The sequence below is a fragment of the Thunnus thynnus genome, chromosome 23, assembly GCF_963924715.1.
Source record: "Thunnus thynnus chromosome 23, fThuThy2.1, whole genome shotgun sequence".
Taxonomy (NCBI): domain Eukaryota; kingdom Metazoa; phylum Chordata; class Actinopteri; order Scombriformes; family Scombridae; genus Thunnus; species Thunnus thynnus.
This window is the reverse complement of record NC_089539.1, coordinates 2,893,257-2,920,988: the sequence shown is the minus strand read 5'-3', so window position 1 is coordinate 2,920,988 and position 27,732 is coordinate 2,893,257. Positions and strand designations below refer to the sequence as shown.

The 27,732-nt window shown below is 47.6% G+C and overlaps 34 non-coding genes across 34 annotated transcripts; 19 read left to right on the top strand and 15 right to left on the bottom strand.

Moving 5' to 3' along the window:
* Window positions 1-144: 144 nt before the first annotated feature.
* trnag-ccc (transfer RNA glycine (anticodon CCC)) lies at window positions 145-216 on the bottom strand. Its single transcript has one exon. It is a non-coding gene; the product is annotated as a tRNA-Gly (tRNA).
* Window positions 217-455: 239 nt separating this feature from the next.
* On the bottom strand, window positions 456-537 carry trnas-aga (transfer RNA serine (anticodon AGA)). The gene has a single exon. It is a non-coding gene; the product is annotated as a tRNA-Ser (tRNA).
* A 502-nt stretch (window positions 538-1,039) lies between these two features.
* Window positions 1,040-1,111, top strand: trnae-cuc (transfer RNA glutamic acid (anticodon CUC)). Its single transcript has one exon. It is a non-coding gene; the product is annotated as a tRNA-Glu (tRNA).
* An 880-nt stretch (window positions 1,112-1,991) lies between these two features.
* Window positions 1,992-2,063, top strand: trnae-uuc (transfer RNA glutamic acid (anticodon UUC)). Its single transcript has one exon. It is a non-coding gene; the product is annotated as a tRNA-Glu (tRNA).
* A 131-nt stretch (window positions 2,064-2,194) lies between these two features.
* Window positions 2,195-2,266, top strand: trnae-cuc (transfer RNA glutamic acid (anticodon CUC)). The gene has a single exon. It is a non-coding gene; the product is annotated as a tRNA-Glu (tRNA).
* A 499-nt stretch (window positions 2,267-2,765) lies between these two features.
* On the bottom strand, window positions 2,766-2,837 carry trnag-ccc (transfer RNA glycine (anticodon CCC)). The gene has a single exon. It is a non-coding gene; the product is annotated as a tRNA-Gly (tRNA).
* A 239-nt stretch (window positions 2,838-3,076) lies between these two features.
* On the bottom strand, window positions 3,077-3,158 carry trnas-aga (transfer RNA serine (anticodon AGA)). The gene has a single exon. It is a non-coding gene; the product is annotated as a tRNA-Ser (tRNA).
* A 502-nt stretch (window positions 3,159-3,660) lies between these two features.
* trnae-cuc (transfer RNA glutamic acid (anticodon CUC)) lies at window positions 3,661-3,732 on the top strand. Its single transcript has one exon. It is a non-coding gene; the product is annotated as a tRNA-Glu (tRNA).
* Window positions 3,733-4,612: 880 nt separating this feature from the next.
* On the top strand, window positions 4,613-4,684 carry trnae-uuc (transfer RNA glutamic acid (anticodon UUC)). Its single transcript has one exon. It is a non-coding gene; the product is annotated as a tRNA-Glu (tRNA).
* A 131-nt stretch (window positions 4,685-4,815) lies between these two features.
* trnae-cuc (transfer RNA glutamic acid (anticodon CUC)) lies at window positions 4,816-4,887 on the top strand. The gene has a single exon. It is a non-coding gene; the product is annotated as a tRNA-Glu (tRNA).
* Window positions 4,888-5,697: 810 nt separating this feature from the next.
* trnas-aga (transfer RNA serine (anticodon AGA)) lies at window positions 5,698-5,779 on the bottom strand. Its single transcript has one exon. It is a non-coding gene; the product is annotated as a tRNA-Ser (tRNA).
* Window positions 5,780-6,281: 502 nt separating this feature from the next.
* On the top strand, window positions 6,282-6,353 carry trnae-cuc (transfer RNA glutamic acid (anticodon CUC)). Its single transcript has one exon. It is a non-coding gene; the product is annotated as a tRNA-Glu (tRNA).
* Window positions 6,354-7,168: 815 nt separating this feature from the next.
* trnas-aga (transfer RNA serine (anticodon AGA)) lies at window positions 7,169-7,250 on the bottom strand. The gene has a single exon. It is a non-coding gene; the product is annotated as a tRNA-Ser (tRNA).
* Window positions 7,251-7,752: 502 nt separating this feature from the next.
* Window positions 7,753-7,824, top strand: trnae-cuc (transfer RNA glutamic acid (anticodon CUC)). The gene has a single exon. It is a non-coding gene; the product is annotated as a tRNA-Glu (tRNA).
* Window positions 7,825-8,704: 880 nt separating this feature from the next.
* trnae-uuc (transfer RNA glutamic acid (anticodon UUC)) lies at window positions 8,705-8,776 on the top strand. The gene has a single exon. It is a non-coding gene; the product is annotated as a tRNA-Glu (tRNA).
* Window positions 8,777-8,907: 131 nt separating this feature from the next.
* On the top strand, window positions 8,908-8,979 carry trnae-cuc (transfer RNA glutamic acid (anticodon CUC)). Its single transcript has one exon. It is a non-coding gene; the product is annotated as a tRNA-Glu (tRNA).
* A 487-nt stretch (window positions 8,980-9,466) lies between these two features.
* trnag-ccc (transfer RNA glycine (anticodon CCC)) lies at window positions 9,467-9,538 on the bottom strand. Its single transcript has one exon. It is a non-coding gene; the product is annotated as a tRNA-Gly (tRNA).
* Window positions 9,539-9,777: 239 nt separating this feature from the next.
* trnas-aga (transfer RNA serine (anticodon AGA)) lies at window positions 9,778-9,859 on the bottom strand. The gene has a single exon. It is a non-coding gene; the product is annotated as a tRNA-Ser (tRNA).
* A 502-nt stretch (window positions 9,860-10,361) lies between these two features.
* trnae-cuc (transfer RNA glutamic acid (anticodon CUC)) lies at window positions 10,362-10,433 on the top strand. Its single transcript has one exon. It is a non-coding gene; the product is annotated as a tRNA-Glu (tRNA).
* Window positions 10,434-11,248: 815 nt separating this feature from the next.
* trnas-aga (transfer RNA serine (anticodon AGA)) lies at window positions 11,249-11,330 on the bottom strand. The gene has a single exon. It is a non-coding gene; the product is annotated as a tRNA-Ser (tRNA).
* Window positions 11,331-11,832: 502 nt separating this feature from the next.
* On the top strand, window positions 11,833-11,904 carry trnae-cuc (transfer RNA glutamic acid (anticodon CUC)). Its single transcript has one exon. It is a non-coding gene; the product is annotated as a tRNA-Glu (tRNA).
* Window positions 11,905-12,784: 880 nt separating this feature from the next.
* trnae-uuc (transfer RNA glutamic acid (anticodon UUC)) lies at window positions 12,785-12,856 on the top strand. The gene has a single exon. It is a non-coding gene; the product is annotated as a tRNA-Glu (tRNA).
* Window positions 12,857-12,987: 131 nt separating this feature from the next.
* trnae-cuc (transfer RNA glutamic acid (anticodon CUC)) lies at window positions 12,988-13,059 on the top strand. The gene has a single exon. It is a non-coding gene; the product is annotated as a tRNA-Glu (tRNA).
* A 789-nt stretch (window positions 13,060-13,848) lies between these two features.
* trnas-aga (transfer RNA serine (anticodon AGA)) lies at window positions 13,849-13,930 on the bottom strand. Its single transcript has one exon. It is a non-coding gene; the product is annotated as a tRNA-Ser (tRNA).
* Window positions 13,931-14,432: 502 nt separating this feature from the next.
* Window positions 14,433-14,504, top strand: trnae-cuc (transfer RNA glutamic acid (anticodon CUC)). The gene has a single exon. It is a non-coding gene; the product is annotated as a tRNA-Glu (tRNA).
* An 815-nt stretch (window positions 14,505-15,319) lies between these two features.
* trnas-aga (transfer RNA serine (anticodon AGA)) lies at window positions 15,320-15,401 on the bottom strand. Its single transcript has one exon. It is a non-coding gene; the product is annotated as a tRNA-Ser (tRNA).
* A 502-nt stretch (window positions 15,402-15,903) lies between these two features.
* Window positions 15,904-15,975, top strand: trnae-cuc (transfer RNA glutamic acid (anticodon CUC)). Its single transcript has one exon. It is a non-coding gene; the product is annotated as a tRNA-Glu (tRNA).
* Window positions 15,976-16,488: 513 nt separating this feature from the next.
* On the bottom strand, window positions 16,489-16,560 carry trnag-ccc (transfer RNA glycine (anticodon CCC)). The gene has a single exon. It is a non-coding gene; the product is annotated as a tRNA-Gly (tRNA).
* Window positions 16,561-16,788: 228 nt separating this feature from the next.
* trnas-aga (transfer RNA serine (anticodon AGA)) lies at window positions 16,789-16,870 on the bottom strand. Its single transcript has one exon. It is a non-coding gene; the product is annotated as a tRNA-Ser (tRNA).
* A 502-nt stretch (window positions 16,871-17,372) lies between these two features.
* On the top strand, window positions 17,373-17,444 carry trnae-cuc (transfer RNA glutamic acid (anticodon CUC)). Its single transcript has one exon. It is a non-coding gene; the product is annotated as a tRNA-Glu (tRNA).
* Window positions 17,445-18,324: 880 nt separating this feature from the next.
* Window positions 18,325-18,396, top strand: trnae-uuc (transfer RNA glutamic acid (anticodon UUC)). The gene has a single exon. It is a non-coding gene; the product is annotated as a tRNA-Glu (tRNA).
* A 125-nt stretch (window positions 18,397-18,521) lies between these two features.
* trnae-cuc (transfer RNA glutamic acid (anticodon CUC)) lies at window positions 18,522-18,593 on the top strand. The gene has a single exon. It is a non-coding gene; the product is annotated as a tRNA-Glu (tRNA).
* A 513-nt stretch (window positions 18,594-19,106) lies between these two features.
* Window positions 19,107-19,178, bottom strand: trnag-ccc (transfer RNA glycine (anticodon CCC)). The gene has a single exon. It is a non-coding gene; the product is annotated as a tRNA-Gly (tRNA).
* Window positions 19,179-19,410: 232 nt separating this feature from the next.
* Window positions 19,411-19,492, bottom strand: trnas-aga (transfer RNA serine (anticodon AGA)). The gene has a single exon. It is a non-coding gene; the product is annotated as a tRNA-Ser (tRNA).
* Between the last annotated feature and the right edge of the window lie 8,240 nt (window positions 19,493-27,732).

Here is a 27,732-nt window from a genome sequence, read left to right as displayed (position 1 = left end):
TACTTACCGAAACACAACACGTCCGTTTTCATACAAGCCTCGCGTCGTTTTCCACACTTTTGAAAGACCGCACTGCGAGTGATTTAACACAGCTTCACGTTGCTCCTGAAGACAAGCTGACTGTTCTGCAGACTTTTCAGATCATGCATTGGCCGGGAATCGAACCCGGGTCAACTGCTTGGGAAGCAGCTATGCTCGCCACTATACCACCAATGCCATGGGAAGCCCCTTTGCAATGCCAGCACACATGATGGAGACGCAACAGCACGTGCACTGAAGTTCAGAAAGTCGACTATTTGTGAGTCCAGAATGCCATTTGCAAGCACTGCCCTCCTCCATTTCAGCAGTTTTCAAAAGCCGCGCAGCACACACGTTTTGGTTCAGTTCATCACCTCAAGAACGCACGCCCATCTGACGCACTGATGACGGAAGGAACGGATAAAGGGTGAGGCCTCCGTAGTTGGCAGGATTCGAACCTGCGCGGGGAAACCCCAATGGATTTCTAGTCCATCGCCTTGACCACTCGGCCACAACTACCTCCCCTCCGCTTTTCAAAGGGTTGAGGCAACATTACAGATTTTAAAGGACCATGTTTACAGTGCCAGCCCAATTGGATTAAACAGGCTGCTGTGAATATGAGAGCAACCATAACTTGTACGCATGAAAATATCAGCCACAAACATGTTAAGCAGGACTGCCGCTAGATTTGAACCCTGTGAAAGGTCTTTTCCACGAGCACAAGTTTTGATCTGACATGACCTAATCTGTCTGTTTGTGTAAAATCAGGGAATTCTCAAATCTAGTGTGGTTGATAGCTTGACGCAAAGAGCCTGCGAGTGCTTCTTGTCGTTCACAGCAGAGAGAATACAGTTTGTCATCAAGCCCAATCAAGTGGGCTGTCACACATAAGGGCTATTTAAAATACGATGAATGGCCTGCTTATTAGAGAGCTCAGTCACTGAGACAAAAAAGGCAAAGTTTGGGAGAGGGTGACAATTGTTTGATCCAGGTCTGTTTCCTCCAGTTGGGGGTAAGCGGCTCCCTGATGGTCTAGTGGCTAGGATTCGGCGCTCTCACCGCCGCGGCCCGGGTTCGATTCCCGGTCAGGGAAAGCTGAGGAGGCATGACGTGAGTTGGCTGCCTATATAGCGATGCCAGTAATTTTAATCAAACCAGCCCAATTTTGTCGAGGTTGATCAGTGTTTGATTTCCTTTTGCGTCATCCTTTCTCACCTTCGCGGCTCCCAAACGCTCTGGTGGCTAGTATTTGGCACTCTCGCCGCCGCGGACCGGGGCTGTATTCCCAGTCAGGGAAGCTGGTCTTACCACTATGATGCACCTGTTATCTCCACAGAGCCTGCTTCTCTCAATTTCTCCCAAGGCGGGATTCAGTACCCGTCTCTGATCCACCCCAGTGACCCTGATGAGGAATAACTGTAAGCGCACGGAAGATGGATAGAGGTTTCCCCTGAGAAGTGAAAGACGCGTAATCAGCGACCTACGTGAAGCCCCAGTTCCTGTGATTGGCCAGGAGTTTGAACCCGAGCCGCTTGGCGGGAAGCAGCCACCATCATAACTGCGGCAGGTATTTACTGAAACACAACCTGTGGATTTTCATGACAAGCCTGGCAGCGTTTTCCACAATTTTCAAACACTGTACTACAACTGATTTAAAAGAACTTCACGTTACTCGGAGTACGACCCGACGGTGCAGCAGACTTTTCAGATCGCGCGTTGGCCGGGAATCGAACCCCGGCCGGTCAACTGCTTGGGAAGCAGCTATGCCCGCCACGACACCACAGATGCCATGAAAAGCCCCATTGCGATGCCAGCACACGTGATGAACGCGGCACAGCACTTCATCTCATTTAAAGTAAGATGAATTGCCTGTTTATTGGAAGGTTCAGTCACCGAGACAGAAAGGGCAAACTTTTGGAAAGGATGACAATTGTTTGAAACACTTTTGTTTCCTCCAGGTATAGGCAAGACGTTCCCTGATGGTCTAGTGGCTAGGATTCGGCGCTTTCACCGCCGCGGCCCGGGTTCGATTCCCGGTCAGGGAATGCTGGCGTGGCATAGGATGAGTCGGTTGCCTGTATAGCCGCGCAAGTAATTTAGTCAAACAAGCCAAATTTGGAAGTGGGTGATCAGTGTTTGATTTACTTTTTGCTCCATCCCTCCCCACGCTCATGGATCCCTGGTGGTCTAGTGGCTAGGATTCGGCGCTCTCACCGCCGCGGCCCGGGTTCGATTCCCGGTCAGGGAACGCAGGAATGGCATGCGACAATAGCGATGCCAGTCGTTTAGTTTGTCGCCGGTGATCGGTGTATGGCTCCCTGATGGTCCAGTGGCGAGTACTGGGCACTCTCACCGCCGCGGCCCGGGCTCGATTCCCGGTCAGGAAAGCTGGTCTTACCACTATGAGGCACTTGTGTGTGACCATCCAATCCCCATCTGATGAGGAATAACTGTACGCACACAGAAGATGGATAGAGGTTTCCCCTGAAAAGTGAAAGGCGTGCAATCAGCGACCTAGGAGGAGCCCGAGTCCCTGTGGATCGGACAGGAGTTTGAACCCCATCAGCTTGGCGGGAAGCAGCCACCATCACAACCGTGGCAAGTACTTACCGAAACACAACACGTCCGTTTTCATACAAGCCTCGCGTCGTTTTCCACACTTTTGAAAGACCGCACTGCGAGTGATTTAACACAGCTTCACGTTGCTCCTGAAGACAAGCTGACTGTTCTGCAGACTTTTCAGATCATGCATTGGCCGGGAATCGAACCCGGGTCAACTGCTTGGGAAGCAGCTATGCTCACCACTATACCACCAATGCCATGGGAAGCCCCTTTGCAATGCCAGCACACACGATGGAGACGCAACAGCACGTGCACTGAAGTTCAGAAAGTCGACTATTTGTGAGTCCAGAATGCCATTTGCAAGCACTGCCCTCCTCCATTTCAGCAGTTTTCAAAAGTCGCGCAGCACACACGTTTTGGTTCAGTTCATCACCTTAAGAACGCACGCCCATCTGACGCACTGATGACGGAAGGAACGGGTAAAGGTTGAGGCCTCCGTAGTTGGCAGGATTCGAACCTGCGCGGGGAAACCCCAATGGATTTCTAGTCCATCGCCTTGACCACTCGGCCACAACTACCTCCCCTCCGCTTTTCAAAGGGTTGAGGCAACATTACAGATTTTAAAGGACCATGTTTACAGTGCCAGCCCAATTGGATTAAACAGGCTGCTGTGAATATGAGAGCAACCATAACTTGTACGCATGAAAATATCAGCCACAAACATGTTAAGCAGGACTGCCGCTAGATTTGAACCCTGTGAAAGGTCTTTTCCACGAGCACAAGTTTTGATCTGACATGACCTAATCTGTCTGTTTGTGTAAAATCAGGGAATTCTCAAATCTAGTGTGGTTGATAGCTTGACGCAAAGAGCCTGCGAGTGCTTCTTGTCGTTCACAGCAGAGAGAATACAGTTTGTCATCAAGCCCAATCAAGTGGGCTGTCACACATAAGGGCTATTTAAAATACGATGAATGGCCTGCTTATTAGAGAGCTCAGTCACTGAGACAAAAAAGGCAAAGTTTGGGAGAGGGTGACAATTGTTTGATCCAGGTCTGTTTCCTCCAGTTGGGGGTAAGCGGCTCCCTGATGGTCTAGTGGCTAGGATTCGGCGCTCTCACCGCCGCGGCCCGGGTTCGATTCCCGGTCAGGGAAAGCTGAGGAGGCATGACGTGAGTTGGCTGCCTATATAGCGATGCCAGTAATTTTAATCAAACCAGCCCAATTTTGTCGAGGGTGATCAGTGTTTGATTTCCTTTTGCGTCATCCTTTCTCACCTTCGCGGCTCCCAAACGCTCTGGTGGCTAGTATTTGGCACTCTCGCCGCCGCGGACCGGGGCTGTATTCCCAGTCAGGGAAGCTGGTCTTACCACTATGATGCACCTGTTATCTCCACAGAGCCTGCTTCTCTCAATTTCTCCCAAGGCGGGATTCAGTACCCGTCTCTGATCCACCCCAGTGACCCTGATGAGGAATAACTGTAAGCGCACGGAAGATGGATAGAGGTTTCCCCTGAGAAGTGAAAGACGCGTAATCAGCGACCTACGTGAAGCCCCAGTTCCTGTGATTGGCCAGGAGTTTGAACCCGAGCCGCTTGGCGGGAAGCAGCCACCATCATAACTGCGGCAGGTATTTACTGAAACACAACCTGTGGATTTTCATGACAAGCCTGGCAGCGTTTTCCACAATTTTCAAACACTGTACTACAACTGATTTAAAAGAACTTCACGTTACTCGGAGTACGACCCGACGGTGCAGCAGACTTTTCAGATCGCGCGTTGGCCGGGAATCGAACCCCGGCCGGTCAACTGCTTGGGAAGCAGCTATGCCCGCCACGACACCACAGATGCCATGAAAAGCCCCATTGCGATGCCAGCACACGTGATGAACGCGGCACAGCACTTCATCTCATTTAAAGTAAGATGAATTGCCTGTTTATTGGAAGGTTCAGTCACCGAGACAGAAAGGGCAAACTTTTGGAAAGGATGACAATTGTTTGAAACACTTTTGTTTCCTCCAGGTATAGGCAAGACGTTCCCTGATGGTCTAGTGGCTAGGATTCGGCGCTTTCACCGCCGCGGCCCGGGTTCGATTCCCGGTCAGGGAATGCTGGCGTGGCATAGGATGAGTCGGTTGCCTGTATAGCCGCGCAAGTAATTTAGTCAAACAAGCCAAATTTGGAAGTGGGTGATCAGTGTTTGATTTACTTTTTGCTCCATCCCTCCCCACGCTCATGGATCCCTGGTGGTCTAGTGGCTAGGATTCGGCGCTCTCACCGCCGCGGCCCGGGTTCGATTCCCGGTCAGGTAACGCAGGAATGGCATGCGACAATAGCGATGCCAGTCGTTTAGTTTGTCGCCGGTGATCGGTGTATGGCTCCCTGATGGTCCAGTGGCGAGTACTGGGCACTCTCACCGCCGCGGCCCGGGCTCGATTCCCGGTCAGGAAAGCTGGTCTTACCACTATGAGGCACTTGTGTGTGACCATCCAATCCCCATCTGATGAGGAATAACTGTACGCACACAGAAGATGGATAGAGGTTTCCCCTGAAAAGTGAAAGGCGTGCAATCAGCGACCTAGGAGGAGCCCGAGTCCCTGTGGATTGGCCATGAGTTTGAACCCCATCAGCTTGGCGGGAAGCAGCCACCATCACAACCGTGGCAAGTACTTACCGAAACACAACACGTCCGTTTTCATACAAGCCTCGCGTCGTTTTCCACACTTTTGAAAGACCGCACTGCGAGTGATTTAACACAGCTTCACGTTGCTCCTGAAGACAAGCTGACTGTTCTGCAGACTTTTCAGATCATGCATTGGCTGGGAATCGAACCCGGGTCAACTGCTTGGGAAGTAGCTATGCTCGCCACTATACCACCAATGCCATGGGAAGCCCCTTTGCAATGCCAGCACACATGATGGAGACGCAACAGCACGTGCACTGAAGTTCAGAAAGTCGACTATTTGTGAGTCCAGAATGCCATTTGCAAGCACTGCCCTCCTCCATTTCAGCAGTTTTCAAAAGCCGCGCAGCACACACGTTTTGGTTCAGTTCATCACCTTAAGAACGCACGCCCATCTGACGCACTGATGACGGAAGGAACGGATAAAGGTTGAGGCCTCCGTAGTTGGCAGGATTCGAACCTGCGCGGGGAAACCCCAATGGATTTCTAGTCCATCGCCTTGACCACTCGGCCACAACTACCTCCCCTCCGCTTTTCAAAGGGTTGAGGCAACATTACAGATTTTAAAGGACCATGTTTACAGTGCCAGCCCAATTGGATTAAACAGGCTGCTGTGAATATGAGAGCAACCATAACTTGTACGCATGAAAATATCAGCCACAAACATGTTAAGCAGGACTGCCGCTAGATTTGAACCCTGTGAAAGGTCTTTTCCACGAGCACAAGTTTTGATCTGACATGACCTAATCTGTCTGTTTGTGTAAAATCAGGGAATTCTCAAATCTAGTGTGGTTGATAGCTTGACGCAAAGAGCCTGCGAGTGCTTCTTGTCGTTCACAGCAGAGAGAATACAGTTTGTCATCAAGCCCAATCAAGTGGGCTGTCACACATAAGGGCTATTTAAAATACGATGAATGGCCTGCTTATTAGAGAGCTCAGTCACTGAGACAAAAAAGGCAAAGTTTGGGAGAGGGTGACAATTGTTTGATCCAGGTCTGTTTCCTCCAGTTGGGGGTAAGCGGCTCCCTGATGGTCTAGTGGCTAGGATTCGGCGCTCTCACCGCCGCGGCCCGGGTTTGATTCCCGGTCAGGGAACGCAGGAATGGCATGAGGTGAGTCGGCTGCGACAATAGCGATGCCAGTCGTTTAGTTTGTCGGCGGTGATCAGTGTATGGCTCCCTGATGGTCCAGTGGCGAGTACTGGGCACTCTCACCGCCGCGGCCCGGGCTCGATTCCCGGTCAGGAAAGCTGGTCTTACCACTATGAGGCACTTGTGTGTGACCATCCAATCCCCATCTGATGAGGAATAACTGTACGCACACAGAAGATGGATAGAGGTTTCCCCTGAAAAGTGAAAGGTGTGCAATCAGCGACCTAGGAGGAGCCCGAGTCCCTGTGGATTGGCCAGGAGTTTGAACCCCATCAGCTTGGCGGGAAGCAGCCACCATCACAACCGTGGCAAGTACTTACCGAAACACAACACGTCCATTTTCATACAAGCCTCGCGTCGTTTTCAACACTTTTGAAAGACCGCACTGCGAGTGATTTAACACAGCTTCACGTTGCTCCTGAAGACAAGCTGACTGTTCTGCAGACTTTTCAGATCATGCATTGGCCGGGAATCGAACCCGGGTCAACTGCTTGGGAAGCAGCTATGCTCGCCACTATACCACGGGAAGCCCCTTTGCAATGCCAGCACACATGATGGAGACGCAACAGCACGTGCACTGAAGTTCAGAAAGTCGACTATTTGTGAGTCCAGAATGCCATTTGCAAGCACTGCCCTCCTCCATTTCAGCAGTTTTCAAAAGCCGCGCAGCACACACGTTTTGGTTCAGTTCATCACCTTAAGAACGCACGCCCATCTGATGCACTGATGACGGAAGGAACGGGTAAAGGTTGAGGCCTCCGTAGTTGGCAGGATTCGAACCTGCGCGGGGAAACCCCAATGGATTTCTAGTCCATCGCCTTGACCACTCGGCCACAACTACCTCCCCTCCGCTTTTCAAAGGGTTGAGGCAACATTACAGATTTTAAAGGACCATGTTTACAGTGCCAGCCCAATTGGATTAAACAGGCTGCTGTGAATATGAGAGCAACCATAACTTGTACGCATGAAAATATCAGCCACAAACATGTTAAGCAGGACTGCCGCTAGATTTGAACCCTGTGAAAGGTCTTTTCCACGAGCACAAGTTTTGATCTGACATGACCTAATCTGTCTGTTTGTGTAAAATCAGGGAATTCTCAAATCTAGTGTGGTTGATAGCTTGACGCAAAGAGCCTGCGAGTGCTTCTTGTCGTTCACAGCAGAGAGAATACAGTTTGTCATCAAGCCCAATCAAGTGGGCTGTCACACATAAGGGCTATTTAAAATACGATGAATGGCCTGCTTATTAGAGAGCTCAGTCACTGAGACAAAAAAGGCAAAGTTTGGGAGAGGGTGACAATTGTTTGATCCAGGTCTGTTTCCTCCAGTTGGGGGTAAGCGGCTCCCTGATGGTCTAGTGGCTAGGATTCGGCGCTCTCACCGCCGCGGCCCGGGTTCGATTCCCGGTCAGGGAAAGCTGAGGAGGCATGACGTGAGTTGGCTGCCTATATAGCGATGCCAGTAATTTTAATCAAACCAGCCCAATTTTGTCGAGGGTGATCAGTGTTTGATTTCCTTTTGCGTCATCCTTTCTCACCTTCGCGGCTCCCAAACGCTCTGGTGGCTAGTATTTGGCACTCTCGCCGCCGCGGACCGGGGCTGTATTCCCAGTCAGGGAAGCTGGTCTTACCACTATGATGCACCTGTTATCTCCACAGAGCCTGCTTCTCTCAATTTCTCCCAAGGCGGGATTCAGTACCCGTCTCTGATCCACCCCAGTGACCCTGATGAGGAATAACTGTAAGCGCACGGAAGATGGATAGAGGTTTCCCCTGAGAAGTGAAAGACGCGTAATCAGCGACCTACGTGAAGCCCCAGTTCCTGTGATTGGCCAGGAGTTTGAACCCGAGCCGCTTGGCGGGAAGCAGCCACCATCATAACTGCGGCAGGTATTTACTGAAACACAACCTGTGGATTTTCATGACAAGCCTGGCAGCGTTTTCCACAATTTTCAAACACTGTACTACAACTGATTTAAAAGAACTTCACGTTACTCGGAGTACGACCCGACGGTGCAGCAGACTTTTCAGATCGCGCGTTGGCCGGGAATCGAACCCCGGCCGGTCAACTGCTTGGGAAGCAGCTATGCCCGCCACGACACCACAGATGCCATGAAAAGCCCCATTGCGATGCCAGCACACGTGATGAACGCGGCACAGCACTTCATCTCATTTAAAGTAAGATGAATTGCCTGTTTATTGGAAGGTTCAGTCACCGAGACAGAAAGGGCAAACTTTTGGAAAGGATGACAATTGTTTGAATCACTTTTGTTTCCTCCAGGTATAGGCAAGACGTTCCCTGATGGTCTAGTGGCTAGGATTCGGCGCTTTCACCGCCGCGGCCCGGGTTCGATTCCCGGTCAGGGAATGCTGGCGTGGCATAGGATGAGTCGGTTGCCTGTATAGCCGCGCAAGTAATTTAGTCAAACAAGCCAAATTTGGAAGTGGGTGATCAGTGTTTGATTTACTTTTTGCTCCATCCCTCCCCACGCTCATGGATCCCTGGTGGTCTAGTGGCTAGGATTCGGCGCTCTCACCGCCGCGGCCCGGGTTCGATTCCCGGTCAGGGAATAGCGACAATAGCGATGCCAGTCGTTTAGTTTGTCGCCGGTGATCGGTGTATGGCTCCCTGATGGTCCAGTGGCGAGTACTGGGCACTCTCACCGCCGCGGCCCGGGCTCGATTCCCGGTCAGGAAAGCTGGTCTTGCCACTATGAGGCACTTGTGTGTGACCATCCAATCCCCATCTGATGAGGAATAACTGTACGCACACAGAAGATGGATAGAGGTTTCCCCTGAAAAGTGAAAGGCGTGCAATCAGCGACCTAGGAGGAGCCCGAGTCCCTGTGGATCGGACAGGAGTTTGAACCCCATCAGCTTGGCGGGAAGCAGCCACCATCACAACCGTGGCAAGTACTTACCGAAACACAACACGTCCGTTTTCATACAAGCCTCGCGTCGTTTTCCACACTTTTGAAAGACCGCACCGCGAGTGATTTAACACAGCTTCACGTTGCTCCTGAAGACAAGCTGACTGTTCTGCAGACTTTTCAGATCATGCATTGGCCGGGAATCGAACCCGGGTCAACTGCTTGGGAAGCAGCTATGCTCGCCACTATACCACCAATGCCATGGGAAGCCCCTTTGCAATGCCAGCACACATGATGGAGACGCAACAGCACGTGCACTGAAGTTCAGAAAGTCGACTATTTGTGAGTCCAGAATGCCATTTGCAAGCACTGCCCTCCTCCATTTCAGCAGTTTTCAAAAGCCGCGCAGCACACACGTTTTGGTTCAGTTCATCACCTTAAGAACGCACGCCCATCTGACGCACTGATGACGGAAGGAACGGATAAAGGTTGAGGCCTCCGTAGTTGGCAGGATTCGAACCTGCGCGGGGAAACCCCAATGGATTTCTAGTCCATCGCCTTGACCACTCGGCCACAACTACCTCCCCTCCGCTTTTCAAAGGGTTGAGGCAACATTACAGATTTTAAAGGACCATGTTTACAGTGCCAGCCCAATTGGATTAAACAGGCTGCTGTGAATATGAGAGCAACCATAACTTGTACGCATGAAAATATCAGCCACAAACATGTTAAGCAGGACTGCCGCTAGATTTGAACCCTGTGAAAGGTCTTTTCCACGAGCACAAGTTTTGATCTGACATGACCTAATCTGTCTGTTTGTGTAAAATCAGGGAATTCTCAAATCTAGTGTGGTTGATAGCTTGACGCAAAGAGCCTGCGAGTGCTTCTTGTCGTTCACAGCAGAGAGAATACAGTTTGTCATCAAGCCCAATCAAGTGGGCTGTCACACATAAGGGCTATTTAAAATACGATGAATGGCCTGCTTATTAGAGAGCTCAGTCACTGAGACAAAAAAGGCAAAGTTTGGGAGAGGGTGACAATTGTTTGATCCAGGTCTGTTTCCTCCAGTTGGGGGTAAGCGGCTCCCTGATGGTCTAGTGGCTAGGATTCGGCACTCTCACCGCCGCGGCCCGGGTTTGATTCCCGGTCAGGGAACGCAGGAATGGCATGAGGTGAGTCGGCTGCGACAATAGCGATGCCAGTCGTTTAGTTTGTCGGCGGTGATCAGTGTATGGCTCCCTGATGGTCCAGTGGCGAGTACTGGGCACTCTCACCGCCGCGGCCCGGGCTCGATTCCCGGTCAGGAAAGCTGGTCTTACCACTATGAGGCACTTGTGTGTGACCATCCAATCCCCATCTGATGAGGAATAACTGTACGCACACAGAAGATGGATAGAGGTTTCCCCTGAAAAGTGAAAGGTGTGCAATCAGCGACCTAGGAGGAGCCCGAGTCCCTGTGGATTGGCCAGGAGTTTGAACCCCATCAGCTTGGCGGGAAGCAGCCACCATCACAACCGTGGCAAGTACTTACCGAAACACAACACGTCCATTTTCATACAAGCCTCGCGTCGTTTTCCACACTTTTGAAAGACCGCACTGCGAGTGATTTAACACAGCTTCACGTTGCTCCTGAAGACAAGCTGACTGTTCTGCAGACTTTTCAGATCATGCATTGGCCGGGAATCGAACCCGGGTCAACTGCTTGGGAAGCAGCTATGCTCGCCACTATACCACGGGAAGCCCCTTTGCAATGCCAGCACACATGATGGAGACGCAACAGCACGTGCACTGAAGTTCAGAAAGTCGACTATTTGTGAGTCCAGAATGCCATTTGCAAGCACTGCCCTCCTCCATTTCAGCAGTTTTCAAAAGCCGCGCAGCACACACGTTTTGGTTCAGTTCATCACCTTAAGAACGCACGCCCATCTGATGCACTGATGACGGAAGGAACGGGTAAAGGTTGAGGCCTCCGTAGTTGGCAGGATTCGAACCTGCGCGGGGAAACCCCAATGGATTTCTAGTCCATCGCCTTGACCACTCGGCCACAACTACCTCCCCTCCGCTTTTCAAAGGGTTGAGGCAACATTACAGATTTTAAAGGACCATGTTTACAGTGCCAGCCCAATTGGATTAAACAGGCTGCTGTGAATATGAGAGCAACCATAACTTGTACGCATGAAAATATCAGCCACAAACATGTTAAGCAGGACTGCCGCTAGATTTGAACCCTGTGAAAGGTCTTTTCCACGAGCACAAGTTTTGATCTGACATGACCTAATCTGTCTGTTTGTGTAAAATCAGGGAATTCTCAAATCTAGTGTGGTTGATAGCTTGACGCAAAGAGCCTGCGAGTGCTTCTTGTCGTTCACAGCAGAGAGAATACAGTTTGTCATCAAGCCCAATCAAGTGGGCTGTCACACATAAGGGCTATTTAAAATACGATGAATGGCCTGCTTATTAGAGAGCTCAGTCACTGAGACAAAAAAGGCAAAGTTTGGGAGAGGGTGACAATTGTTTGATCCAGGTCTGTTTCCTCCAGTTGGGGGTAAGCGGCTCCCTGATGGTCTAGTGGCTAGGATTCGGCGCTCTCACCGCCGCGGCCCGGGTTCGATTCCCGGTCAGGGAAAGCTGAGGAGGCATGACGTGAGTTGGCTGCCTATATAGCGATGCCAGTAATTTTAATCAAACCAGCCCAATTTTGTCGAGGGTGATCAGTGTTTGATTTCCTTTTGCGTCATCCTTTCTCACCTTCGCGGCTCCCAAACGCTCTGGTGGCTAGTATTTGGCACTCTCGCCGCCGCGGACCGGGGCTGTATTCCCAGTCAGGGAAGCTGGTCTTACCACTATGATGCACCTGTTATCTCCACAGAGCCTGCTTCTCTCAATTTCTCCCAAGGCGGGATTCAGTACCCGTCTCTGATCCACCCCAGTGACCCTGATGAGGAATAACTGTAAGCGCACGGAAGATGGATAGAGGTTTCCCCTGAGAAGTGAAAGACGCGTAATCAGCGACCTACGTGAAGCCCCAGTTCCTGTGATTGGCCAGGAGTTTGAACCCGAGCCGCTTGGCGGGAAGCAGCCACCATCATAACTGCGGCAGGTATTTACTGAAACACAACCTGTGGATTTTCATGACAAGCCTGGCAGCGTTTTCCACAATTTTCAAACACTGTACTACAACTGATTTAAAAGAACTTCACGTTACTCGGAGTACGACCCGACGGTGCAGCAGACTTTTCAGATCGCGCGTTGGCCGGGAATCGAACCCCGGCCGGTCAACTGCTTGGGAAGCAGCTATGCCCGCCACGACACCACAGATGCCATGAAAAGCCCCATTGCGATGCCAGCACACGTGATGAACGCGGCACAGCACTTCATCTCATTTAAAGTAAGATGAATTGCCTGTTTATTGGAAGGTTCAGTCACCGAGACAGAAAGGGCAAACTTTTGGAAAGGATGACAATTGTTTGAATCACTTTTGTTTCCTCCAGGTATAGGCAAGACGTTCCCTGATGGTCTAGTGGCTAGGATTCGGCGCTTTCACCGCCGCGGCCCGGGTTCGATTCCCGGTCAGGGAATGCTGGCGTGGCATAGGATGAGTCGGTTGCCTGTATAGCCGCGCAAGTAATTTAGTCAAACAAGCCAAATTTGGAAGTGGGTGATCAGTGTTTGATTTACTTTTTGCTCCATCCCTCCCCACGCTCATGGATCCCTGGTGGTCTAGTGGCTAGGATTCGGCGCTCTCACCGCCGCGGCCCGGGTTCGATTCCCGGTCAGGGAATAGCGACAATAGCGATGCCAGTCGTTTAGTTTGTCGCCGGTGATCGGTGTATGGCTCCCTGATGGTCCAGTGGCGAGTACTGGGCACTCTCACCGCCGCGGCCCGGGCTCGATTCCCGGTCAGGAAAGCTGGTCTTACCACTATGAGGCACTTGTGTGTGACCATCCAATCCCCATCTGATGAGGAATAACTGTACGCACACAGAAGATGGATAGAGGTTTCCCCTGAAAAGTGAAAGGCATGCAATCAGCGACCTAGGAGGAGCCCGAGTCCCTGTGGATTGGCCAGGAGTTTGAACCCCATCAGCTTGGCGGGAAGCAGCCACCATCACAACCGTGGCAAGTACTTACCGAAACACAACACGTCCGTTTTCATACAAGCCTCGCGTCGTTTTCCACACTTTTGATAGACCGCACTGCAAGTGATTTAACACAGCTTCACGTTGCTCCTGAAGACAAGCTGACTGTTCTGCAGACTTTTCAGATCATGCATTGGCCGGGAATCGAACCCGGGTCAACTGCTTGGGAAGCAGCTATGCTCGCCACTATACCACGGGAAGCCCCTTTGCAATGCCAGCACACATGATGGAGACGCAACAGCACGTGCACTGAAGTTCAGAAAGTCGACTATTTGCGAGTCCAGATTGCCATTTGCAAGCACTGCCCTCCTCCATTTCAGCAGTTTTCAAAAGCCGCGCAGCACACACGTTTTGGTTCAGTTCATCACCTTAAGAACGCACGCCCATCTGACGCACTGATGACGGAAGGAACGGATAAAGGTTGAGGCCTCCGTAGTTGGCAGGATTCGAACCTGCGCGGGGAAACCCCAATGGATTTCTAGTCCATCGCCTTGACCACTCGGCCACAACTACCTCCCCTCCGCTTTTCAAAGGGTTGAGGCAACATTACAGATTTTAAAGGACCATGTTTACAGTGCCAGCCCAATTGGATTAAACAGGCTGCTGTGAATATGAGAGCAACCATAACTTGTACGCATGAAAATATTAGCCACAAACATGTTAAGCAGGACTGCCGCTAGATTTGAACCCTGTGAAAGGTCTTTTCCACGAGCACAAGTTTTGATCTGACATGACCTAATCTGTCTGTTTGTGTAAAATCAGGGAATTCTCAAATCTAGTGTGGTTGATAGCTTGACGCAAAGAGCCTGCGAGTGCTTCTTGTCGTTCACAGCAGAGAGAATACAGTTTGTCATCAAGCCCAATCAAGTGGGCTGTCACACATAAGGGCTATTTAAAATACGATGAATGGCCTGCTTATTAGAGAGCTCAGTCACTGAGACAAAAAAGGCAAAGTTTGGGAGAGGGTGACAATTGTTTGATCCAGGTCTGTTTCCTCCAGTTGGGGGTAAGCAGCTCCCTGATGGTCTAGTGGCTAGGATTCGGCGCTCTCAACGCCGCGGCCCGGGTTCGATTCCCGGTCAGGGAAAGCTGAGGAGGCATGACGTGAGTTGGCTGCGACAATAGCGATGCCAGTCGTTTAGTTTGTCGCCGGTGATCGGTGTATGGCTCCCTGATGGTCCAGTGGCGAGTACTGGGCACTCTCACCGCCGCGGCCCGGGCTCGATTCCCGGTCAGGAAAGCTGGTCTTACCACTATGAGGCACTTGTGTGTGACCATCCAATCCCCATCTGATGAGGAATAACTGTACGCACACAGAAGATGGATAGAGGTTTCCCCTGAAAAGTGAAAGGCGTGCAATCAGCGACCTAGGAGGAGCCCGAGTCCCTGTGGATCGGACAGGAGTTTGAACCCCATCAGCTTGGCGGGAAGCAGCCACCATCACAACCGTGGCAAGTACTTACCGAAACACAACACGTCCGTTTTCATACAAGCCTCGCGTCGTTTTCCACACTTTTGAAAGACCGCACTGCGAGTGATTTAACACAGCTTCACGTTGCTCCTGAAGACAAGCTGACTGTTCTGCAGACTTTTCAGATCATGCATTGGCCGGGAATCGAACCCGGGTCAACTGCTTGGGAAGCAGCTATGCTCGCCACTATACCACGGGAAGCCCCTTTGCAATGCCAGCACACATGATGGAGACGCAACAGCACGTGCACTGAAGTTCAGAAAGTCGACTATTTGCGAGTCCAGAATGCCATTTGCAAGCACTGCCCTCCTCCATTTCAGCAGTTTTCAAAAGCCACGCAGCACACACGTTTTGGTTCAGTTCATCACCTTAAGAACGCACGCCCATCTAAAGCACTGATGACGGAAGGAACGGATAAAGGTTGAGGCCTCCGTAGTTGGCAGGATTCGAACCTGCGCGGGGAAACCCCAATGGATTTCTAGTCCATCGCCTTGACCACTCGGCCACAACTACCTCCCCTCCGCTTTTCAAAGGGTTGAGGCAACATTACAGATTTTAAAGGACCATGTTTACAGTGCCAGCCCAATTGGATTAAACAGGCTGCTGTGAATATGAGAGCAACCATAACTTGTACGCATGAAAATATCAGCCACAAACATGTTAAGCAGGACTGCCGCTAGATTTGAACCCTGTGAAAGGTCTTTTCCACGAGCACAAGTTTTGATCTGACATGACCTAATCTGTCTGTTTGTGTAAAATCAGGGAATTCTCAAATCTAGTGTGGTTGATAGCTTGACGCAAAGAGCCTGCGAGTGCTTCTTGTCGTTCACAGCAGAGAGAATACAGTTTGTCATCAAGCCCAATCAAGTGGGCTGTCACACATAAGGGCTATTTAAAATACGATGAATGGCCTGCTTATTAGAGAGCTCAGTCACTGAGACAAAAAAGGCAAAGTTTGGGAGAGGGTGACAATTGTTTGATCCAGGTCTGTTTCCTCCAGTTGGGGGTAAGCGGCTCCCTGATGGTCTAGTGGCTAGGATTCGGCGCTCTCACCGCCTCGGCCCGGGTTCGATTCCCGGTCAGGGAAAGCTGAGGAGGCATGACGTGAGTTGGCTGCGACAATAGCGATGCCAGTCGTTTAGTTTGTCGCCGGTGATCGGTGTATGGCTCCCTGATGGTCTAGTGGCGAGTACTGAGCACTCTCACCGCCGCGGCCCGGGCTCGATTCCCGGTCAGGAAAGCTGGTCTTACCACTATGAGGCACTTGTGTGTGACCATCCAATCCCCATCTGATGAGGAATAACTGTACGCACACAGAAGATGGATAGAGGTTTCCCCTGAAAAGTGAAAGGCGTGCAATCAGCGACCTAGGAGGAGCCCGAGTCCCTGTGGATCGGACAGGAGTTTGAACCCCATCAGCTTGGCGGGAAGCAGCCACCATCACAACCGTGGCAAGTACTTACCGAAACACAACACGTCCGTTTTCATACAAGCCTCGCGTCGTTTTCCACACTTTTGAAAGACCGCACTGCGAGTGATTTAACACAGCTTCACGTTGCTCCTGAAGACAAGCTGACTGTTCTGCAGACTTTTCAGATCATGCATTGGCTGGGAATCGAACCCGGGTCAACTGCTTGGGAAGCAGCTATGCTCGCCACTATACCACCAATGCCATGGGAAGCCCCTTTGCAATGCCAGCACACATGATGGAGACGCAACAGCACGTGCACTGAAGTTCAGAAAGTCGACTATTTGTGAGTCCAGAATGCCATTTGCAAGCACTGCCCTCCTCCATTTCAGCAGTTTTCAAAAGCCGCGCAGCACACACGTTTTGGTTCAGTTCATCACCTTAAGAACGCACGCCCATCTGACGGAAGGAACGGATAAAGGTTGAGGCCTCCGTAGTTGGCAGGATTCGAACCTGCGCGGGGAAACCCCAATGGATTTCTAGTCCATCGCCTTGACCACTCGGCCACAACTACCTCCCCTCCGCTTTTCAAAGGGTTGAGGCAACATTACAGATTTTAAAGGACCATGTTTACAGTGCCAGCCCAATTGGATTAAACAGGCTGCTGTGAATATGAGAGCAACCATAACTTGTACGCATGAAAATATCAGCCACAAACATGTTAAGCAGGACTGCCGCTAGATTTGAACCCTGTGAAAGGTCTTTTCCACGAGCACGAGTTTTGATCTGACATGACCTAATCTGTCTGTTTGTGTAAAATCAGGGAATTCTCAAATCTAGTGTGGTTGATAGCTTGACGCAAAGAGCCTGCGAGTGCTTCTTGTCGTTCACAGCAGAGAGAATACAGTTTGTCATCAAGCCCAATCAAGTGGGTTGTCACACATAAGGGCTATTTAAAATACGATGAATGGCCTGCTTATTAGAGAGCTCAGTCACTGAGACAAAAAAGGCAAAGTTTGGGAGAGGGTGACAATTGTTTGATCCAGGTCTGTTTCCTCCAGTTGGGGGTAAGCGGCTCCCTGATGGTCTAGTGGCTAGGATTCGGCGCTCTCACCGCCGCGGCCCGGGTTCGATTCCCGGTCAGGGAAAGCTGAGGAGGCATGACGTGAGTTGGCTGCCTATGTAGCGATGCCAGTAATTTTAATCAAACCAGCCCAATTTTGTCGAGGGTGATCAGTGTTTGATTTCCTTTTGCGTCATCCTTTCTCACCTTCGCGGCTCCCAAACGCTCTGGTGGCTAGTATTTGGCACTCTCGCCGCCGCGGACCGGGGCTGTATTCCCAGTCAGGGAAGCTGGTCTTACCACTATGATGCACCTGTTATCTCCACAGAGCCTGCTTCTCTCAATTTCTCCCAAGGCGGGATTCAGTACCCGTCTCTGATCCACCCCAGTGACCCTGATGAGGAATAACTGTAAGCGCACGGAAGATGGATAGAGGTTTCCCCTGAAAAGTGAAAGACGTGTAATCAGCGACCTACGTGAAGCCCCAGTTCCTGTGATTGGCCAGGAGTTTGAACCCGAGCCGCTTGGCGGGAAGCAGCCACCATCATAACTGCGGCAGGTATTTACTGAAACACAACCTGTGGATTTTCATGACAAGCCTGGCAGCGTTTTCCACAATTTTCAAACACTGTACTACAACTGATTTAAAAGAACTTCACGTTACTCGGAGTACGACCCGACGGTGCAGCAGACTTTTCAGATCGCGCGTTGGCCGGGAATCGAACCCCGGCCGGTCAACTGCTTGGGAAGCAGCTATGCCCGCCACGACACCACAGATGCCATGAAAAGCCCCATTGCGATGCCAGCACACGTGATGAACGCGGCACAGCACTTTATCTCATTTAAAGTAAGATGAATTGCCTGTTTATTGGAAGGTTCAGTCACCGAGACAGAAAGGGCAAACTTTTGGAAAGGATGACAATTGTTTGAAACACTTTTGTTTCCTCCAGGTATAGGCAAGACGTTCCCTGATGGTCTAGTGGCTAGGATTCGGCGCTTTCACCGCCGCGGCCCGGGTTCGATTCCCGGTCAGGGAATGCTGGCGTGGCATAGGATGAGTCGGTTGCCTGTATAGCCGCGCAAGTAATTTAGTCAAACAAGCCAAATTTGGAAGTGGGTGATCTGATTTACTTTTTGCTCCATCCCTCCCCACGCTCATGGATCCCTGGTGGTCTAGTGGCTAGGATTCGGCGCTCTCACCGCCGCAGCCCGGGTTCGATTCCCGGTCAGGGAGCGCAGGAATGGCATGAGGTGAGTCGGCTGCGACAATAGCGATGCCAGTCGTTTAGTTTGTCGGCGGTGATCAGTGTATGGCTCCCTGATGGTCCAGTGGCGAGTACTGGGCACTCTCACCGCCGCGGCCCAGGCTCGATTCCCGGTCAGGAAAGCTGGTCTTACCACTATGAGGCACTTGTGTGTGACCATCCAATCCCCATCTGATGAGGAAAAACTGTACGTACACAGAAGATGGATAGAGGTTTCCCCTGAAAAGTGAAAGGCGTGCAATCAGCGGCCTAGGAGGAGCCCGAGTCCCTGTGGATCGGACAGGAGTTTGAACCCCACCAGCTTGGCGGGAAGCAGCCACCATCACAACCGTGGCAAGTACTTACCGAAACACAACACATCCGTTTTCATACAAGCCTCGCGTCGTTTTCCACACTTTTGAAAGACCGCACTGCGAGTGATTTAACACAGCTTCACGTTGCTCCTGAAGACAAGCTGACTGTTCTGCAGACTTTTCAGATCATGCATTGGCCGGCAATCGAACCCGGGTCAACTGCTTGGGAAGCAGCTATGCTCGCCACTATACCACCAATGCCATGGGAAGCCCCTTTGCAATGCCAGCACACATGATGGAGACGCAACAGCACGTGCACTGAAGTTCAGAAAGTCGACTATTTGTGAGTCCAGAATGCCATTTGCAAGCACTGCCCTCCTCCATTTCAGCAGTTTACAAAAGCCGCGCAGCACACACGTTTTGGTTCAGTTCATCACCTTACGAACGCACGCCCATCTGACGCACGGAAGAAACGGATAAAGGTTGAGGCCTCCGTAGTTGGCAGGATTCGAACCTGCGCGGGGAAACCCCAATGGATTTCTAGTCCATCGCCTTGACCACTCGGCCACAACTACCTCCCCTCCGCTTTTCAAAGGGTTGAGGCAACATTACAGATTTTAAAGGACCATGTTTACAGTGCCAGCCCAATTGGATTAAACAGGCTGCTGTGAATATGAGAGCAACCATAACTAGTACGCATGAAAATATCAGCCACAAACATGTTAAGCAGGACTGCCGCTAGATACGAACCCTGTGAAAGGTCTTTTCTACGAGCACAAGTTTTGATCTAACATGACCTAATCTGTCTGTTTGTGTAAAATCAGGGAATTATCAAGTCTAGTGTGGTTGTCATCAAGCCCAAACAAGTGGGCTGTCACACATAAGGGCTATTTAAAATACGATGAATTGCCTGCTTATTAGAAAGTTCAGTCACTGAGACAAAAAAGGCAAAGTTTTGGAGAGGGTGACGATTGTTTGATCCAGGTCTGTTTCCTCCAGTTGGGGGTAAGCGGCTGCCTGATGGTCTAGTGGCTAGGATTGGGCACTCTCACTGCTGCGGCCCGGGTTCGATTCCCGGTTAGGAAAGCTGGTCTTACAACTATGATGCACTTGTGTGTGTGACCTCCCAAGGCATGATCCAATACCCATCTCTAATCTTGATCTTCCCTTAAGATGTGTGTTGTCACCAGGGGAATGGGTGAAGCAGGATTGGCATCAGGGTGGGTAACATGGAGGTCTTAGGCCAGGAAGTCTGCACAGAGACTACTTGCATCGAGGCCTGTGAGAGGGCATAGCATGTATGAAATAGAGCACACACATTCCAGCAAAATAAAATCTTTACTCACCCATCTGGAAAGGACACGGATGATTTCTAAGATAGCACTTGGTAAAAAGCTGTCACTACATTTGTGTATTCTCAGGCTTAACTATCATAATGATGGTCTAGGTGATAATTCAGTGGAACTCCTACATGCTTGTAAAGATGTACAATGCAATTATGTAGGAAAAATTATTTTGACCTGATAAGAGATTATCAGGTGCTTTTTGGCTTATTGCCTTCATCAGGATACATACATACACAGACATCAAAAACACATGTTCTGCTGCCACACAGAGGACTGTGACTTTGGGTGAAAACTTGTCTGTGTTTTGACTGCAGGCTAACAAGGCTTTCTCATTCCTTTCACACCATTACAGCTTCCATTAAAGACAGAGAGAGAGATGGGTAGAAAGTAATGATTAGAGGAGAGTGCAGTCCAGAAAGAGAGAGTCACGAAAGAGGACGAGATGAAGACAGATAGACAAAGTGGTAAGAATGAGGAGGTGTCTGTGAGGTATTTAAATTCTGTCTGCTGTTTGATTCTCAGGAGGATTGAGAGGAAGGCAATAAGGTGAGTTTTTGATGCAGAAATTTATATTTATTTATTAAAAGACAGAACAGGGAGCAGCTATGGAAGAAAATGGGTGGATGTTGTTCTGCCTTTATTATTTTAGCACAATAGAGATACTCAGTGAGGAGCTAAAATATCTGAATGTTAATAGATCAATTCACCCGAAAGACAACAGATTTTCTCATTTACCATCAATGGTATTTAGCTATGCAGATGAATTAAATTACATTTGTATCTCTGTTCAAAGATGGTCTCTGGGGTAAGATGTGAATTTCCTCCTTAATTCTCATCATCCTCATCTGGGATTCTCATCATCTGCTTATTGTATCCACCGTTTCCCCCAGACCTGCACCTCTCTCTCTGTCCATCCTCCTCCTTACTGACAAGAAGTTGTGCTCTGTGTGGGAGGGTCCTCGCTGATATTTCATGTAGTAAAAGGTTTTTACTGTTCAAATTGAGATATGTCTGTGTCACGGCATAGGTAGTACTGGAGAAATGGATTATTTGGGGATTATTTAATTTCCATTAAACATTATAGCTATACCAACTACTAACAGGCCATAACATTTACTAAATCCTTTGGTTGCTAACGAACAAGAAAGGATGCAAGCATACCTGAACCCAGATGAGCTCAACTCATCTGCTGCAGCATCACTTGTTGCATGTTTGGGGCCCACCTGGTCTTCTGGTTCATTGCCAACTGTGCACTGAGCTTGGTGTTGGTTTCAGGTGCAAACAGAAACTAAACAATAATACTTCAGGAAGGGTTATTAATCACTGTTGATCACAGTTTTGACAAAGGAGTTCCTTGTTACCTGTTGCACACAAACTGTCTTGCATTGGTGTCTCCTTCCTCCTCCTCTCATTCTCTTCTCTTTTTTTAAGTGTCTGCCCTCTGACCAGCTCATGGTAGATAAGGGTTTGTTTATACTATATCAGAACTAGTTCATACAATGTGGTGTTCAACCACATTGAAAATCAAATGTTTCTAGTTGTTCTAAATAGCTAAACTTAAAAACAGAGTGAAAAGTCAGTCATCAAGGATAGAGAAAGATGTAATATAGTTTAATCAACAAGCTTTCCTAGAAGGCATGCGCAATGTTGCATTTGGTTGCTCACAAGAGAAGTGACTGAAATAGTTGAGTAAACAATGAAAAAAGAGTTAACGAGAGACATTGATTTGGGGAAGTAACAGAAATAGCCTCCTAATTCAGAATAGCCTCCTGTCAGAAAGGTGTGGGGGGTGGATTCTCTAAGCTATTCAACCATATGACAGGCAGTTTTGCCAGAGTATACTGGCCTCTTAAGACCTGACTCAGCAACAAATCAACAGGACAACCTGTGACCATGACAGTCTGTGTGAGTGGGTTCCTGTACCCTGTGGTCTCTATGGTTAGCCTATATCTCAAATAGTGTTACAGTATTTCCATACTTCCTGTCTTCTTTTTTTCCAGATTCCTCTCCCTTCCATCATCTCTTCCTCTGTCTATTCATTCTCTTCATCTCCTCCTTCAGACAGGGGAGTTTCTCTTGCAGCAGTGGAGTTGTCTATAGAGGAGAGCAGCAGGATTAGCAGTGATTTCCATTCAGATAGGTAGTTAGTTATTGACAGTTCTCATAAAAATGACACTGACTTAGATATAGATATAGACATAGACTTGGACTTAATTAATATGACACTTTCCAGCTAATTAAACTGAACAACATTAATTTGTATAGTGTCCTCTGTAGCTCCAAAGTCTGAAAATAATAACTCTGGTGATGTCATAGTGATGTCTTCTAGGTTGCCTTAGCTTGGGCTTGGAAACTAAACTTTAATAACCTGCATTAAAATAGGGGTGGAGTTTGAAAGACATGAGTGTTTTTAAGGTATGGAGCCCGGGAGGATCTTGATTCAATAATTTGTGCTCTCAATTTTGTAATTTGTGCCCTCAATTTAATATTTAGTGCTCTTGATTTAATAATTTGTGCTTTCAATTTAACAGAATGTCATTCTCTCATCCTGTGTACACCCATACAGGGATCGCTTGCTTTTAATAAGGTTTTATTTTGATCTTGGACTAAGATATGTGGATATACTGTCATGATCCTGTCTATCTCTGTCTATAGTTGCCATTATCCACCAATCCACCAAATGCTCTCAGACTTTTTCCTTATTTGTTATACTGGACTGAGGCCCTTGTACAGGACATTGAAGTTTGCTTTCACACTTGTGGTGAAATGTGACTAAAGAGTTTAACATTTGTTTCTGTAGATTTGAGTAATTTGTATTTACAGCCTCTGTGTGTCACCTAAGAACTGCATCATCATTAAATTGTAAATAAGAGAGTTTGCATCTTATAGTGTACTTGTGTATTTAGTTTATATTCATGTATATTCTTAGATGGGTTCATGCATGTCTGTTAATTATGAAGAGGATTGTGTTTTCTGGTTTCTTGGTTTTCTGCTGCTTGGGGTTTTTCTTCCTGTGTCTGTTCTGCCTTTCCCTTCACACTTTCTCTCCACACCTGCCCTACATCAGCCTTGTTAGCCTTGCCCTTTTCCCATTGTTTTCCCCAGCCTATTAGCTTCTTTCCTGTACCCCTGTTTCTGCTCTTTGGTCGCTTTGGCTGTATGTTTAGGATTGTTGTCCTGCTGAATAATGAAATGTGCCCCAGTGAGTTTTGATGTATTTGTCTGAATGTGAGAACACAGAATTCTCCAGTATACCTCTGTATTCATTCTGTTGCTTCTGTCAGCAGTGAAATCTTCAATAAATGCCAAATTGCCACTTCCATTGGCAGGCATACATGCCCAAGCCATAATAGAAGCACTGCCATGTTTGACAGATGATCTGCTCGGTTTTGGCTCATGAGCTGTTCCTCTTTTTCTCCACACTTTCTTCATTCCATCATTTTGATAAAGGTTGATTTTTATTTCATTGGTCCATGGAACTTTGTTCCAGAGCTCTTTCACTTTCTTTTTGTATGTTTTTGTGGCCTTTCTGCTTTTGAGGCTTACCAGGGATTTGCATCTTGTGGTGAATTCTCTGAGTTATGGTCATGAAGTCTTCTCTTGATCGTTGATGAGGAAACATGCCTGCCTACATCCTCAAGAGCATTCTTGACTTGCTGTGCAGTTATAAAGGGCTTTTTATTCAACATGCAAATGATTTTCCATTTATCCACAAGTCTTCTGCTCCTCAGTCTACCAGCTCATTTTCCTGTGTTCACCTTTAGAATGAAACCAACTGTTGATTCTTTCCAAACCAACTACTTTTGATTTCTCTTTGATAGATTTTTTTCAGTCTCATTATTATCACCTTCATTTGCATGGTCACACTGAAACAACACCCAGCTGCACAAGAAACATTTAGTAGTGTCTAATTACTTACAAACCGTTGCAATTTGGGCACTATGTGTTAAGAAGGCTGTATCTCCCACACAGTTCTTTCTATATTTATGTAAACCTACTCAAATTAAAGCTGAGAGTTGGCACTTCAATGTAGTATCCATTATTTTATTTCAAATTGAATGTGCTGGAGCACAGAGCCTGAAAAACAAAAAAATATGTAACTGTCCAAATACTGTCTGGACTGTGTGTCTTATTTTGTTTTCTCTTTTACTTTTCTTATTTTCTACTCTTCAAATAATGAGACAGCTCAGTAAATTTTGTATCGGAGAGTTCAAAACTCTAATAAATGTGTTTGCTGTCCATCAAGATACAGTAAGTGATACTTGACAATACCTGACAATGTGTATTTGTGTTAAAATACACATTGAGCTCTCTCTCTCTCTCTAATCACTATACAAACCTGCTGTTGCCTATGAGACATTTAGTATGAAAAGTGAATGATGAATCCACACATCAGTAATGTGTGTGTGTGTGTGAGAAGTAGAGCAACACTGGAAGAAAGAGGAGGAGTGTTTCACAGTCACACCCCAGAAATGAAAGTGAACCGAAACAATTTCACTACAGAAGACAAAAGTCTATTCATCCTTCACCAGCGTACCTTCATACGTTGCAGACTTGCACACAGGTGAGTACAGTTAATAATATTAAGTGTGTTTAAAAAGAGAACAACGTCAGAAGGTAGAGTTGTATCCATAGTGGAGATTTACCTGTTTTCCTTTACAATAGAAAAGGTTTCAGTGAAGTGCAGTTTAACTTTGTCAGAGTTAGAAAAAAGAGTGTTGAATAATTGAAAATCTGTTGTAAATATGGCCAACGTGTTTATATTAGCATGGTCTTCATCAAAGCATTAGCTGAATAAGGTTTAGTGTGACCAGAAGGAAATACAGAATGAATCTTATATGAGAAAAATATGTAGTGCAACATGACAGTCACCAATCACAGACATATAGAAATATGACAAAATAAACTAAATACATAGAGTTAACATAACAAATATTCCTCCTACTTTTTTCAAAATGAATATATGTTAATATTTTAAGGTTAACACTAAAAGAAAAAGTCAGATTTCTAATGCAGTAGGCTCAGATGGCCACATGATGGCAGCATGGCTGTGTTTTCTTTAGTTTGGCTGGTTTCACCTGAACAGAGTGCCTGTGGATAATCTGCACTTGCTTTGATCAGTATTGAAGATGTGTGTCTTCAGTCAGTTTCTGCTCAGTGTTATTTTTTCTTTGTCTTGCTTGTTATAAGTCTGCAGTGGTTTTGCCTGCAGGAGCAAAAAGGCCCTCCCGATATCCAATTTTAATATTAAGCCTTGTGTTACTGTGTTTTACCAACTGTGTTTTCTTGAAGATCTGTAATGTAAGTATTTAAAGTAGTAAGTTAAGAAGAAGCCAAGTTCAATGTCATTACTTCAAACATTGAAACACCTACTGAAATTTATTCTCATTACTGAGATGATTCCACTTTGATCGTTTATTAATCAAATATAATTTTAGAATTATGTCATTTGGTTTTCTGTTTCTAGACAAGGCAGCAGCCAGCAGTTTCCTCTTTGAAGATCAGTTTCTATGTTCCATCTGTCTGGATGTGTTCATTGATCCAGTCACCATACCATGTGGACACAACTTCTGCAAGACCTGCATCACAGAACACTGGAATATTAATGTCCAAAATAATTGTCCCATGTGTAAAAAGATTTTCAACATGAGACCTGAACTGCAAATCAACACATTAATATCTTAGATGGCTGCTCAGTTCAGACAGTCAGCTGGGAAGAAAACCAGCAACTACTCAAAGCAACAATGTACCAACACAGGAGAAGTACTCTGTGACATCTGCACTGAAACTAAACTGAAGGCTGTGAAGTCCTGCCTGGTGTGTCTGACCTCCTACTGTGAGACTCACCTGGAGCATCATCAGAGAATCCCAGGCCTGAAAAGACATAAGCTGATTGATCCTGTGGAGAACCTGGAAGACAGAATGTGTAAGAAGCATGATCGACCTCTGGAGCTGTTCTGCAAGACTGACCAGATATGTGTTTGTTAGTTCTGCACTGAGTCTAGTCACATATTTCATCATTTTGCTCCTGTGATAGAAGAATATGAGGGGAAGAAGGTTGCACTGGGGAAAACAGAGGCTGGAATTCAGAAGATGATCCAGGAGAGACCACTGAAGATTCAGCAGATCAAATAGTGAAGCTCAGCAAGGAAGATGCAGACAGAGAGACAGCAGCCAGTGTGCAGGTCTTCACTGCTCTGATCCAGTCTGTTGAGAGAGGTCTGGCTCAGCTCATTGACATGATTGAAGAGAAGCAGAAAACAACAGAGAAACAGGCTGAAGGCTTCATCAAAGAGCTGGAAGAGGAAATCTCTGAGCTGATGAAGAGAAGTGCTGAAGTGGAGCAGCTCTCACAAACTGAAGACCACCTCCAGTTCCTCCAAAGTTTCCCATCCCTGAACCCTGCTCCACCCACCAAAGACTGGACAAAGGTCAGAGTTCACTCATCATATGAGGGGACTGTGAGGAGAGCTGTGGCTCAGCTGGAGGAGACACTCAGTAAAGAGATGGAGAAACTGTGTGCTGATGTTGAATTGAAGAGGGTCCAGCAGTTTGCAGTGGATGTGACTCTTGATCCTGAAACAGCACATGCAGCTCTCATCCTATCTGATGATGGGAAACAAGTCACTTGTGGTGATGTGAAGAAGAATCTCCCAGACAATCCAGAAAGATTTTCCTGTTGTCGCTGAGTTTTAGGAGCAAAGTTTCTCTTCAGGCAGATTTTACTGTAGAGTTCAGGTTAAAGGGAAGACTGAGTGGGATTTAGGAATGGCCAGAGTCAATCAACAGGAAGGGACAAATCATATGGTTGAGGAATGGAAATGAGAACAAAGCTCTTACTGGCCCTCCTGTCCTCCTCTCTCTGAAGTTGAAGCCTCAGAAGGTGGGGGTGTTTGTGGATTATGAGGAGGGTCTGGTCTCCTTTTATGATGTAGATGCTGCAACTCTTATCTTAACTTCACTAACTTTACTAACTCGTAACTTCACTGAGAAACTCTATCTGATCTTTAGTTCCTGTACTAATGATGGTGGTAAAAACTGTGTCCCTCTGATCATCTCTCTTGTCATTCAAACTAATTAGACTTGTGCTTTGATTGTTTTGATGTACTTACATAACCAGTGGTAATGAATCATACATAATTTCATACATGTTTTGTATATATACATATATACATAATTTGTATATTCAGAGTCTGGTTAATGTGGTTATTACTTAAGTCTTTGTTATATCTATTGATATTTTAAGATTCCATTACATTTTTCTGTGGTTTATTCCAGTACAACTTACTGATGTGACACCTATTTACTGACAGTAATTCATAGAATATTTTTCATGTAATAATAATAGTGTAATAGTGCATCACACAATACTGCCATCTTCAATCAGAAGCAGTTGAAAAAACTATTTAAATATGACAAATTAAGAAGCCATATAATAATAATGATGATAACGATGATGATGATGATGA